Source organism: Mesoplodon densirostris, chromosome 1 (assembly GCF_025265405.1).
Source record: "Mesoplodon densirostris isolate mMesDen1 chromosome 1, mMesDen1 primary haplotype, whole genome shotgun sequence".
NCBI lineage: Eukaryota > Metazoa > Chordata > Mammalia > Artiodactyla > Ziphiidae > Mesoplodon > Mesoplodon densirostris.
Window position 1 is genome coordinate 119,025,780 of NC_082661.1, and position 12,828 is coordinate 119,038,607.

The following is a 12,828-nucleotide window of genomic DNA, read 5'->3' on the forward strand; positions in this document are numbered from 1 at the left end:
AGTTTTGCTGAGTAGGACTCTGAATTAGAGTCATTGTGGTGCATTAGAGGGACAGCCAAAGGGCTGAAGCAAATTAATACAGTAAAATAAATGGTATGGATTTTGTAGTCCTTTGTATTTTGTTTAAACAGTCAGATTTCAAAATCATATTAAGGTTGGTTGGTCTGATATTTCACTATTTTATTTTATCCAGGAGAGTTATTATAGTGGCTTATTGTCATCTCATGAATCAATCCTTTCCTCAATTTAGGAACTCTTGCTGTTTTTTAAAAAACAGCCTTTTGCTTGATGACGTTTAACATTTTGCATTTTATTTAGACAAAATAGATTGCTTTAGAATTTGTACTTTGGCTAATTCAACTCTTACCTTTTGTCTCTGAATAATACCTTTAAACTTATGGACTTTGTCATTTATATGATTATATGCCTGCCTTTCCACATACCCTCCCATGGAAAAAGGAGAGGATCCAGGTGTGTTGTGCATCACCTGTTTCCCTGCTCTTCCAGCCACAGCTGACAGGCCTAGATGTGGCACCAGACCCAATGAGGAACCTTCTGGAGACACTGGCCACGACCTGTGTGACTGGCTCTGAAAACTCACTGAGTGAGACTTTTCTCTAACAAATTGGGGAAACTTAGACCTAGAGTGGTAGTGGGGACGCAGAGGGAAAGGTCGTGGTGTCGGGTGGGGTCGGGGAGAAGCCAGGGGTGACTGTGTGGGCCACGGGAAAATTCTGGGGTCACAGGGAGAAGCAGCTGTGAGTCAGCAGAAGAAACCCATCCACAGAAGGGAACATGGAACAACAACAGCAACCAAAAAAAAAAAAAAAAAGAGCGAGAGAGCGAGAGAACGAGAGAGAGCGAGTGAGAGAGAGAGCGAGTGAGAGAGAAGCAGATATGCCAGAAGTGAGCAATGCCTCTTGGGGGAGCTGGCACAGTTTGTGGTGCTTCTCAAGTTTGGCTCAGTAGGTGCTTTTGCAAACTTCTTCCCTTCCCTTGATGTGCTTGAGAAACTTCGGTGTCTGTGTGTAGTATAGTTTAACCCCTCGATGAGTATCTCAAATTAAGTTACATTGTTAAAGGAGCAGTGCTCCCTAGATAAGACGTAAGGCATTCTCCCCAAATGGGTCATTAAGGTATGTATACAGCAGCACACACACACATATATATATGAATTCTGTTCAGAGAGAGTGTTCATCATATACTGGTATAGTATTTTTTCATGTTTTGCAACATATACCACAGTGTATTGTAAAACATGAAAATATAACATACCAGTATATGATGAACACTCTCTCTGAATAAAATTCATATATATGTGTGTATATATATGTGTTTGTATATATACATATATATATGGTGTGTGTGTGTGTGTGTGTGTGTGTATGAATGAATAGTATTCTTATTCAGGGTGTGTTTCTCTTTGCTCATCAGTTGCCAGCATTATTCAAGGAATCATAAGGTCATAATTGCTGTTAATATCTTCAGTGGAAAAAGCTTGTGCTGGCCTTGTTTTCCAAAAAGATTTAGCTGTGGGCTTTTATTGTACGTTTTAGGATTTCCTCCTCCTCCTTGGACATTGGCACTAATATATTGTTTTAGTCAGTGTTATGCTTTTTGTGGGAAGTTTGTAGTCAGCCAGAGTGAGGAGGGGTTCGTACAGCATACACCATTTTCTGTTTTTCTTAGTAGTGGTTAGGGAGAATGCTTTGTTACTCTTTGCCTCTTTAAGTAACATGATCCTTGAATTAAATTATTAAATTATTAAATATCCTGAATGTTACTCTCTTATTTTGTATGTTCAGCAGTTGTGGATTGTCCCAAACTAGTTCTTTTGCAGGTTTTTATTTCTTTGGAGGCAAGTTCCTTCTTGAAAGGAGCTGCCTTTTGTCACTTTAAGAGGTGAAAAAATAGATTTCATTACCACTTTTTCCCCCTTGGTGAAATCAAAATGATTTAGGATAAGTGTATAAGTATGTCTTTCCTTCCTTAGCATTTATTACCATTAGTACTCTTGTCATTCTAAATTATCATTCAGTCATTCAAATTTTCTGCTTCTTAATAGTTAAAGTGATGACGATTGGGAATGAAGGAATTTAGCCAGAGATGAAACCAACTACAGGCAAATATAGAGGCTTCTGTGTTTCCTTCTCAGTTTTCTTTCTTGAGTTTTCCACCAATTACTTTTTTGAGAGAGAGAGAGAGAGAGAGAGAGAGAGAGAGAGAAAACCCAGCTTCAATTCCCGTGTGGCTGTTTACTTTGGAGTTGCCAAGAAACCTTAATCCCATGTGAATTAGAAAACTTTAAACTCAGTTAGCTTGAAGTTGTTTTCTTAAATAGAACTTCTTCCTGTTATATTTGTCTATGGGATTTTCCAAGACAATTGTGCAAATCCATGTGTAAGTCAATAAGAGATGCTGTTTGAGAAGCTCTGTGGCATGGTCCTTAGGTTGGTAGGTTGGGAGAGCCTAAATGTTTCCTGGTTTCAGCCAGTATGTTGAGAGGGAGTTATTAACAAAATTGAGGAAGTAGTATATTTTAGTATTTATTTGGAACATGGATGTTGTGTTTTCTTTTCATTTGTGAGTACCACTTCACTTTAGCATCCCTCTCACACATTGAAAATATGGTGTGCTAGGACTTCCCTGGTGGCGCAGTGGTTAAGAATTTGCCTGCCAATGCAGGGGACATGGGTTCGAGCCTTGGTCCGGGAAGATCCCACATGCCACAGAGCAAGTAAGCTCGTGCGCCACAACTACTGAGCCTGCGCTCTAGAGCCCGCGAGCCACAACTGTTGAGCCTGCGTGCCACAACTACTGAAGCCTGCATGCCTAGAGCCCGTGCTCCGCAACAAGAGAAGCCACCGCAATGAGAAGCCTGCGCACCACAACGAAGAGTAGCCCCCACTCGTCGCAACTAGAGAAAGCACGCGCACAGCAACGAAGACCCAACGCAGCCCAAAAAATAAATGAATAAAAAGAAAATATGGCGTGCTACCTCATACTCTGTCAATCTGGAAACTCTGTCTTCTAGTTTCATGGGAATACTAAAGAAGAAATAATTTCTACCTTCAAAGAGCTTTCAAGCAGAAGGAGAAAGATGTTTATAAGAAAGGGTTAGAATGAATGATGAAGTACACAGGCTTTACAAAGATGCCAAGGAGGCCATTCATGAGAAAGTTACCACCCTCCCTGTGAGCTATACACTGTGCAGGTGCAGGATCGTGAAGGGGAAACGGGCGACATCTGGCCCCTGTCCTCAAAGGGGTCACACTCTCTCTAAAGGAGAAGTGGCACGGAAGTGCCACCCAGGGTGGCGAGAGCATGTAACAGAGGAAACAGAAGGAGTGATTTGTTCTCCTTTGAGGCATCAAGAAAGGCTGCCCTCAGGAGAAAGTGTTGGAGCAGGAATTTGAGGGGAAGGTAACACATGATTAGTATGTTGGGTAAGATTAGGTCAGGCTTTGTGGAAGAGTTTCTGAGCAGAGAGCAGGGTTGAGATTAGGTTAAGATGTCTTCTAAACCTGTGATAAAGTGATCTAAATGTCTTAATGGAGGCAAGATGGAAAGGCATTCCTCATGGAAAGAACCCCCTGAGTGCCTTTGCAAAGGCAAAGTAAGAGACAGTGGAGAATGTTTTTCTGTTCTGTGGCCTAGAAAGCAAATGAGTTAAAAGTGATATATATCATTATATCATCTTTTTCTGAGCTAATTACTCAGAGTCAAGTGGACGGTTGAGAGGATGAATAGAAGGTTTGGAAATCCAGATTAAATTTAGGAGATCATACTGTTTGTATTCATTGTCTACTGAAAGATGATGAGAATTAAAGACGATAGCCAGGATAACCAAACATTTTGTGTTATAGCTTGTTTTGCAGCTTCTGACTTCTTTGTTAAGTGCTGGCTTTAGGGATATATTATTACTTTTTTCTTCCCTCTACTTTCTTGGAGGAAAAATGCATTCCCAGGAAGATTAACTTTTAACTATGCTTTGAAACATGAGTTTTCAACTGTTGCAATACCTTCATTGCATTTTGGACGATAAAACTTCCAAGTTTGGAATGATGGCTATAAAATAAATAGCATCATTTGACTAAATCCCAAACCTTCTATGATAGGCAGTTTTTAAAGAATGTATTTTTCAGGAGGACAGTTGAAAATTTTGGCTTTGCAGTTTACTTCTGGCTGTGTTTTATGGGAATCAGACTAAAACTTCTGAGACCAATGATTCCAATTTGGCAAATAATAGAAAATTTGGTTCTATTTGTTCAAAATTAATGCTTCTCTTAAAGAAATTGTTGGCTATCAACCATTTAGCATGTTCTAGTGTTAGCATTAAACCACCATTATACAATGATGAACATGTACAGAGAAGCCAAGAATATTCGAGATCCAGTATTGTATGCAGAATAAATATAGCCAAGTCTCATTTTTTCAGGGCAAGGTTTTCTAACCGAAAGAAGTGGAATTCATGTTCCCTTTCCCATTTCCCTAACTCTACCATGAACCATTTTAGAGTTAGTAAATTCTTAATCTACAGCAGTATTCTTACCCCTCATTGGTGTAGGTTTGCCTGTGGATCTTTTAAAAGCTATTGATGTCCAAACTAGAGATTCTGATTTAATTGTTCTGGAAGTAAAGCTTGAGCATTATTATTATTTTTTAAACTGCCCAAGTGACTTAAATATGCAGCCAAGGTTTGGAACCACTGATACAGCATGTGGGCAAGTGCAGAGAGAAATTCTAAATTTGTGTTGGTCCCTAATGCTGATTAAAAGGAAGGAATTGTATGTATTTTTGTGCGTTTGTGTCAATTATGAATGGATTTCACTTTCTATTGAGTTTCATTCTCTTAGGACTAAGTGTTCCATGGTACAATTTCCAAAAGGATATACTGTGGAACACTAGTTCTGTATTATGTTAATAAATACTGTACTTTTGAAAGTTCCATGATTAGGTAAGTTTGAGGAATGCTGTTATATACAGTTAAAAAAGGCTCTTCAGAACTGCTTGCAGCCACTAATGTGTGTGTTATTTGCATTTTGTGAATTTGTTAGAGGAATAAATATTATGCAGCACTTCATAAAACTATTTGATCATTTTTTTCCTTTTGGTGATAAGATAGTCTATAGAATTAAACAATCAGTGAATTATTTAGAAATTCCTTTTTTTCCACTGACCAAGATTTGTGTTAGGTCTGGACGTGATGCACTTACACAACGGAGACTTTCTTAAAAAGTTTATTTCCTCAGTGAGCCTCATGATAGGGTGAAGAGTGTAAATCATTGCAGAGTACATGATTCTTTCCTAAAACACAGCTGTTATCATTTGATAACTGTGCTCAGAATTTTTAAACATCTTTCCATTGCCTCCCAGTTAAAGCATAAATGTCTTTAAGCTTTGGCATTGAACGTTCATTACAGTCTGGTTCCTTCCTGCTTATTGACCTTTGTCTCCTGGTGCTCCTTAAACCAACCCCCTGGTATCAACCAGTGGGATCCCCAAGCCGTGTTCATTCCTGACTTTTGTGGCTGGAGATAAAAATATCTACCCACCTAGAAAGTCTTTTTCTCACCTTGTCTCTGACCCTTTCCAGTTGTATAGCTAAAAGTCCCACCATTCTGTGGCATGTTCTGGGCTGGTCCAGCCTCCGTGGACAGTTTTCATTTCTTTATACGTTACACACCTGCATCACTTTGGATTTTATTAAAAAGTTAATTTTCTTGTGTTGTTGTTCTGTTCTTTAGAGTTGATATACTAATAGTCCAACTAGTTTCTGACTTCTGAATTGAGAGAGTCAAGTATTTTGGGGTCTAACCCATTGGTCTCTGTGCATGGTTGGGGCTAAGTAACTTCTTAGAATCATGTTATTGTAGGACTGAAAGGGACCTTAAGAGATTTTCTAGTTTAGCATAGAAATGAAGAAAGACCTAGAGAATTTAAGCCATTTGTCCAAGTCATATAACTTTCTAATTGTTGAAGCTGGAGAGGAAACCCAAGTCACTCTTCTTTTCACTGCACTGACCATTTATATCTTTTAAAAAAATCCATGTGCTCTTTCAAGAAAAATTAAAATCTCATGGCCTTCTTTCTTGTTAATGGCAGAACAGTAAATATCGTTACTTAAAACAGATCAAAGTAATGAGAGAAAGTGCTGTCTTGTTCCTCGCTCTTCCAACCTACCCCCAAATTTTGATGCTTTGGAGGTTCTTAGGGAACACTTGTTTGAGATGGTGTTTAGGAAGCTGGGTTGTTAAACCTTGGATGTCCCAGAGGTGATTACAGTGTGCATTCCTTCATACCATCTCCTGCTTATCCCTTCCTCCCTTTCCTGATGCTGTGCCGTCATTCTGAATCAATCAGTGAAGGAAACAAATAAGAGATGTCAATATTATGAAGAACACTAAACTAGGTACCATGAGATCTGAGTTCAAGTCCCAGTGCAGTCACCAGCGATGAAATCTTATGCAAGTCATTTGGTTGTTGAGACTAGTACTCACTTAAAAATGGAGACAGGGCTTCCCTGGTGGCGCAGTGGTTGAGAGTCCGCCTGCCGATGCAGGGGACACGGGTTCGTGCCCTGGTCTGGGAAGATCCCACATGCTGCGGAGCAGCTGGGCCCGTGAGCCATGGCCGCTGAGCCTGCATGTCCGGAGCCAGTGCTCCGCAATGGGAGAGGCCACAGCAGGAGAGGCCCGCGTACCGCAAAAAAAAAAAAAAAATGGAGACAGTTCCTCGTAGAATTAGTGTTAAGATCAGTTGAATCTGAGCAATTTTAAATTGGTTGAAATTGAAAAGCTTTGAGCAAAGTTGAGAGATGATGGGATTCTTCTGAGACCTTTCCATGTCAGTGCTTGCATCTTTGAGGTTGAGGGAAGCCTGCAGGGCCTTATTGTTTTAGGATGGGACCCCTTGTTTTTATTATTGTTATTTTTTTGGCCATGCCACGGCTTGTAGGATCTTAGTTCCCTGACCAGGGATTGAACCTGGGCCCATGGCAGTGAAATCAAGGAGTCCTAACCACTGGACCACCAGGGAATTCCTGGGATGGGACCTCATGTCTTTAATTGCTTGGGGCAAAAACCACATACACATCTATAATATCGTTGGTAACTCTTTTCAGTTTAGAATTGAGTGATAGTAACTTTTATTTGGGGATACTACTTTCTGGATTCTTATGTTGAGAAAAGATCCCATTTGTTGGTTTGTTTTTTTTTATTGAACTATGTTAAATTTTTTTGGTATTTGACAGTAAAAATATTTTCTTCCTTAGTGACTTTTTTTTTTTTTTTTTTTTTTTTTGCTGTACGCGGGCCTCTCACTGCTGTGGCCTCTCCCGTTGCGGAGCACAGGCTCCGGACACACAGGCTCCGCGGCCATGGCTCGCGGGCCCAGCCGCTCCGCGGCATGTGGGATCTTCCGGGATCGGGGCACGAACCCGTGTCCCCTGCATCGGCAGGCGGACTCTCAACCACTGCGCCACCAGGGAAGCCCTCTTTTTCTTGAGGTGATGTTGATGGTGTTAAGTGCTCATGCAATGGAATAGTTTGCACTATTAGAAATCCTAGTCCTCCTTTGTTATGGGACGGAGAATTGTCAGGGAATGATGGCCTGTGGCTGGGTGAGGTTTGCTACCAATAAAGAATCATCAGAGGGCTTCCCTGGTGGTGCAGTGGTTGAGAATCTGCCTGCCAATGCAGGGGACATGGGTTCGAGCCCTGGTCTGGGAAGATCCCACATGCCGCGGAGCAACTAGGCCTGTGAGCCACGACTACTGAGCCTGCACGTCTGGAACCTGTGCTCCACAAGAGAGGCCGCGACAATGAGAGGCCCGCGCACCACGATGAAGAGTGGCCCCCGCTCGCCGCAGCTGGAGAAAGCCCTTGCACAGAAATGAAGACCCAACACACCCCAAAATAAATAAATTAATTAATTAAAAAAAAAATCATCAGGGCAAGCCGAAGTTTCATTTTGGATGAAAAAATATTTCTGTTCTGCTTGGCAGAAGAGGATAAAAAGAAAATCCAAGCAACTTTTTGATCCAGGGGCTGCCAGTTCTCTCTGGGTGCAAGGAACGTTTCATGTCTCAGCCACAAGAATTTGCCATTTTGGTTCAGATGTGCATTGTCTTCCCTCCTCATGGCTTCTCTGCTTGCAGCTTGTGGCTTCGTGGCTCTTGGCTCTGAGCCATGAGAGTCCTTTGAAGACCACTCATGAACTCCTTTTTCTACAGCTTGTTGGCCTCTTGGTAGGGGTAGTGGGAGCCATGCATCATGATTGTTTTGAAAGATTTATTGAATATTTAATGTGGGACACTGTTAGGCCTCTGCAGGGACATGATAAGACAGTGATTCTCTTGGTTGCTGATTGTAAGTGGAGGTATTTATTTGGGGATCAGTATAGGTTTGGATATTGTAACTGACAGTTAAATTGGTACAGGCATGGTGGGCCTGTGCTGTGAGGGCCAGGGGGAGCCACTTACATAGGACCTGTAAGGTGAAGAAGACCAGGAACTTCGGGCGGATATGAGACAGGATGATAAAAGGGCGGATATAAGGAAATGAGAATGAAGAGTCTTGCTAGCATCTAGTGGTGTGGAGAAGAAGAACATGAAAGAATTAAGGATGACTTCAAAGTTTCAAATACGAAAAGGACAGACATAGTACCATCTAGCAGAAGAGCTGTTTTGGAGAAGCATGTTGACTTTGAAACCAAGGTGGAGATGTTTGGTAGAGTGTAGCAGAGAGATCAGGGCTGAAAATAGTGACTTGTTTGGAATCACTTGCATTATTCCAGCAATAGTGAAGTGGTTTATGTAAAATGGCCTATAAGCTAGGAGTTTTCTTAACCATCTCCTTAACATTATGGAAAATAACCATTACATTTTATGGTAAGTAATTACGGAGTTTTTTTTTTTTTTAAAGGAGATTTGAAAAAAATGGCTAGAAGATATCCAATAGGAAATGCGAGCATATGTGTATTCTTTTTGAAATGTGGGTCTGTATTTGGAAGCCCTCAAGCTGCAGTGAAAGGAAGAAAGCTTCAGTTCTTTGTCTCCTGCCTTCGTTGCTCTCTTCCTGTCTCGGGCTCCTCTCCCCTAACTCCCCTGCCCTCACTTTGGTCTCAGTGCTTCTGAGATGTAGCCCAGTGTCTCACTGCCACGTATGCATCAATATGTGGTCACCCCGAGTTCACAGACTTGAAAGGTCCTTCTTCCAAAGAGTCACTTGTATCACATCAGCCTCCCCAGTGGTTTTGTGGCGTGGTCGTAATGAGAAAGGAGGCCCAAGGCCACTGTACCAGTTTATTAACAGCTGGTTATTGGGGAAAGAGCATTAGATGAGGAGAAAGAAGAGGGAGATAATCCCAGTGTTGGATGTCTTTTCTGAGTCTCTGGGTCCTTATTCATTAAGGAAGGGGCAGAAACATCTGGTCTCTAAAGCTGTGATATTCTGCTTTTTTAGCGCACAGAAGTAAGATCCATATCCATACTATAAGTGTTCCCAATAAATCAAGACAGGGTCCAAGTAGCAGCTCATAGAGTCTCTTTGTTCGTCATGGGAGATTTATGTAGCACTCTTATATTTGCCAAGGCTTTTATTTTCCTGGACTCCCCAGAAAGATAGGGCAGGAGGAAGGTCTTCAATTGTTAAAGCGGTCTCAGTAAGCAAGCCCACCATTGAAATTAATCCAGGTTCATCTTCTTGGAAACCATGTGGTAATGAGAAATGGGAGCACGTACGAAAAGCTTTATAATTTGCCCTGAGCCTCATGACTAGTTCTCGTTAACTGAATTTTGGACAGAAATGGTAATTTCTCATTAAGCATAAGGAAACATTATTTTGTACTCCCCTTTCTGGTTGAGGCAATACATAGTAAGTTAAGCAATATAAGTGTCTCAGAAAGGACTGGGTGAGAAAAAGAATTGAATCCACAGCCTAGTTTTTGTTGTAGGTTCACAACATATGCCCTACCTTTGTTTAGTGACGACATTCCTTGCAGATTTTGTTTACTATTTGTTACTTGTACCAAAATGTTTACCTGTAAATAGGTAGGAGTGTCATGAAATGTAATAACTAGTCTTGATTCATACTGAGGAATGCTGAATTGTGACTTCTTTACATGTGAAACTTTAAGGTGTTTTCAGTCATTAGATTCTAAAGAAATTACAAACTGCTTCTCTCTCCTTTTTGTGAGTTTTTAATTCCAGAGACCAAAAAAGTTTACATACGTAGCTTATAGACATTTGCTTAAATCTTAAGATGGTTGTTGAAGCCCTGGAGTAAAGTTATTCAATACATATTTGTTGATTGAGTGAATGAAATGATTTACTCATTAAAAATTTTTTCGAATTTTTTAATGTGTGCCAGGTACTGTGTTGGGCATCAGTGGTGAATGATTTAGATGTAAGTTCTGCCATTATGGAGCAAACACATTTTACTGAAGGATACAAACACAGTACAAGAAAATAAGCAGATAAAACCATGATTGATTGTAATCCATCTGTGAAAGAAACATGCAAAGTACTAAAATGGGGAAAGGCTTATTAAATGGATGAACATATCAAGTAAAAAATAACTCAGGTTTTTTAAGCGAAGTAATTTCAGGGGACAGCTAAATTTTAATCATTTCCTTGGAATATACAAAAAGCTTTTTATGGTATTTACTTCAGCTTTCAAAAGCAATTCTTTACCCTCCCACTTACACTAGCACATTTAAGAAATCTTACCCATGAAGGATATGATTGTGTTTTCTTTAGTTGTCTTTATTGGAATTCTTTTACAGTTCTTCCAAAACAGTACTACATTCCTTAGAGCTAAGCCTCAGCAGGAATAATGAAGCATCTCATTTGATGTATTATTCCATTACCTATGATGTCAAGACAGTTGGTAAAAAATTTCTTTTTATAGAGCAACCAAAGGGTGGGGAGGGGGAGGGAGAGAAAAACCGATTTAAGCCAATCTAAACAGTCAGATCCCGAGGAAATGATTTAGGGAAGCTTTATCATGTGATGGCTGCTATTCATTATCTCCTCTGTGTTGGACAGACTCGGGGTTTTGTTTGCCTTTTAAATCAGGGCAACACTTGGATTGTGGTTTTGCTGTCGTGCCCTTTCTTCATGTCGGAATTTTTCTAGGGCTTGTTGCAAATTCCAAGGCAGATGTTTGTCTTCCTGAGGTTCGGGGATGATTTGGCGCCATCTAGGTTGATCTTTTGCTTTCCCTGGAAGAACACTGTTGCTGAATAATTTCAAGCAGTGACAACTGCTGGGAGGAAGTGTATGGTGGTGTCTTCATGCCCCGAGCTAGTTAAGTCTTGATTAGTCTTAAAGAGACAAATCATTTATAATTTTAAGTTCTAATAATATAGTAAAGCTTATCACTTGTATTTTAGGAAACCAATAGCTTCTACACTTTCTAATGACGAATGAGTTGGACACATGGTTAATAATATGGTTAGACAGAGGAAACGTCACTCTAGGCATTCTTTGTTTTTTGTTACTGTGGTAAAATACATATACCATAAAATTTATCCTTTTAGCCATGTTTAAGTGTATAGTTCAGTGGCATTAAGTACATTCACGTTTTTGTACTGCTTAAATTCTTGCTGTGAAAAATCAACCCATCTGAATTGTATTTTGACATTAAGATAGTCACTTGTTTATAGGGAAAAAAACTTCATGTTGAATCACAGAAGCGAAATATTTTGCTGGAAAGATAAAATTTGAAGTTGTAATAGCTTTGCTGCATATTTATCTGGAATAGCCAGGATTCTTAGAGGTCAGCTTTACACATTTCACTGAACAGTATCTAGTCACTCTAAAGCCAGCATTTAGAATTACTAAATAGTTGATAGATGCTGGGTGCCTAGGAAAAAGCACAGGGAGTTCTTTGCATTTTGGGAGGGGTTAGATACTCTGCGCTTCAGGAGTGAGCGAAAAGGCACAGCAGCTGCTGACTGTGGCTTCTTTTTTTTTTTTCTTTTATTTGATGCATTTTAATAACCAGTGAACTGGAATGTCTTCTGTATTTGTAGATATCCATGTATACACGCAAGTAGGTTACAATTCCTCAGTGGCTGGGTGAGCACAGCAGCTGCATGCACACAGGTGTGCCCGTGCTTCATGGGGAAGCGGGTAATTTCCAGAGTTGTTTCTCAGACTTCAGCAGATCTGATCACTTCAATTTTTAATCCATGCTATATCAGCAATTTTGTTTCTTTATTGGTCCTATGACATGTTTCTACATTTCACAGTGTTTACTGTGTTATTTCTTACTCCGCATTGTGAAAGATGCTTGTGGGAAACAGCACTTGTGTGGAGCTCAGTCCATCTTCCCTGAAATGTTTATTAAGTCTGTGTGTGTGTCGTGTTCCAGGATGGAGAGTAGTGACTCTGCTAGGGCAGAGGAGGAGGTCAGAGAGAGGAGTTCTAGGCTGGCGTTATTCCTGGAACTTGGTGGAACGTTTTCTCTAATGAGTTCCTGGTGATTTGAGAACACCTGCAAAACCTTTCCCTCAAGTCTGGGCTGCGCAGTCACCATTTCTGTTCCACCAGTCTGGCCCTTTGTCCTCTCCGCAGCCCGTGGTCTTGCAGGAAAGTGTGGTTGACTGCACGACCCATGATCTAATTGGACACATCAGCAAAAACACCTACGCTCCTGAAAATATGGACCATTCATTTGTATTATTCTTAGACCATAATGCCTACGAGGTGACATTTACTTTTGGGGCTTGTCAACCAGGTCTCTCTTAGATACCACTGAACAAAATTTTGTGTTGTCTGGCTTTCTCAACCAACCGGTTACTTAAAGGAAAGCCGAGTTGAAT

The 12,828-nt window shown here is 40.5% G+C and overlaps 1 protein-coding gene across 4 annotated transcripts in view; it reads left to right on the forward strand.

The window, feature by feature from the left end:
• BICC1 (BicC family RNA binding protein 1) overlaps positions 1–12,828 on the forward strand; it is a 304,425-nt gene that overhangs the window by 111,600 nt on the left and 179,997 nt on the right. The window lies entirely within an intron of this gene.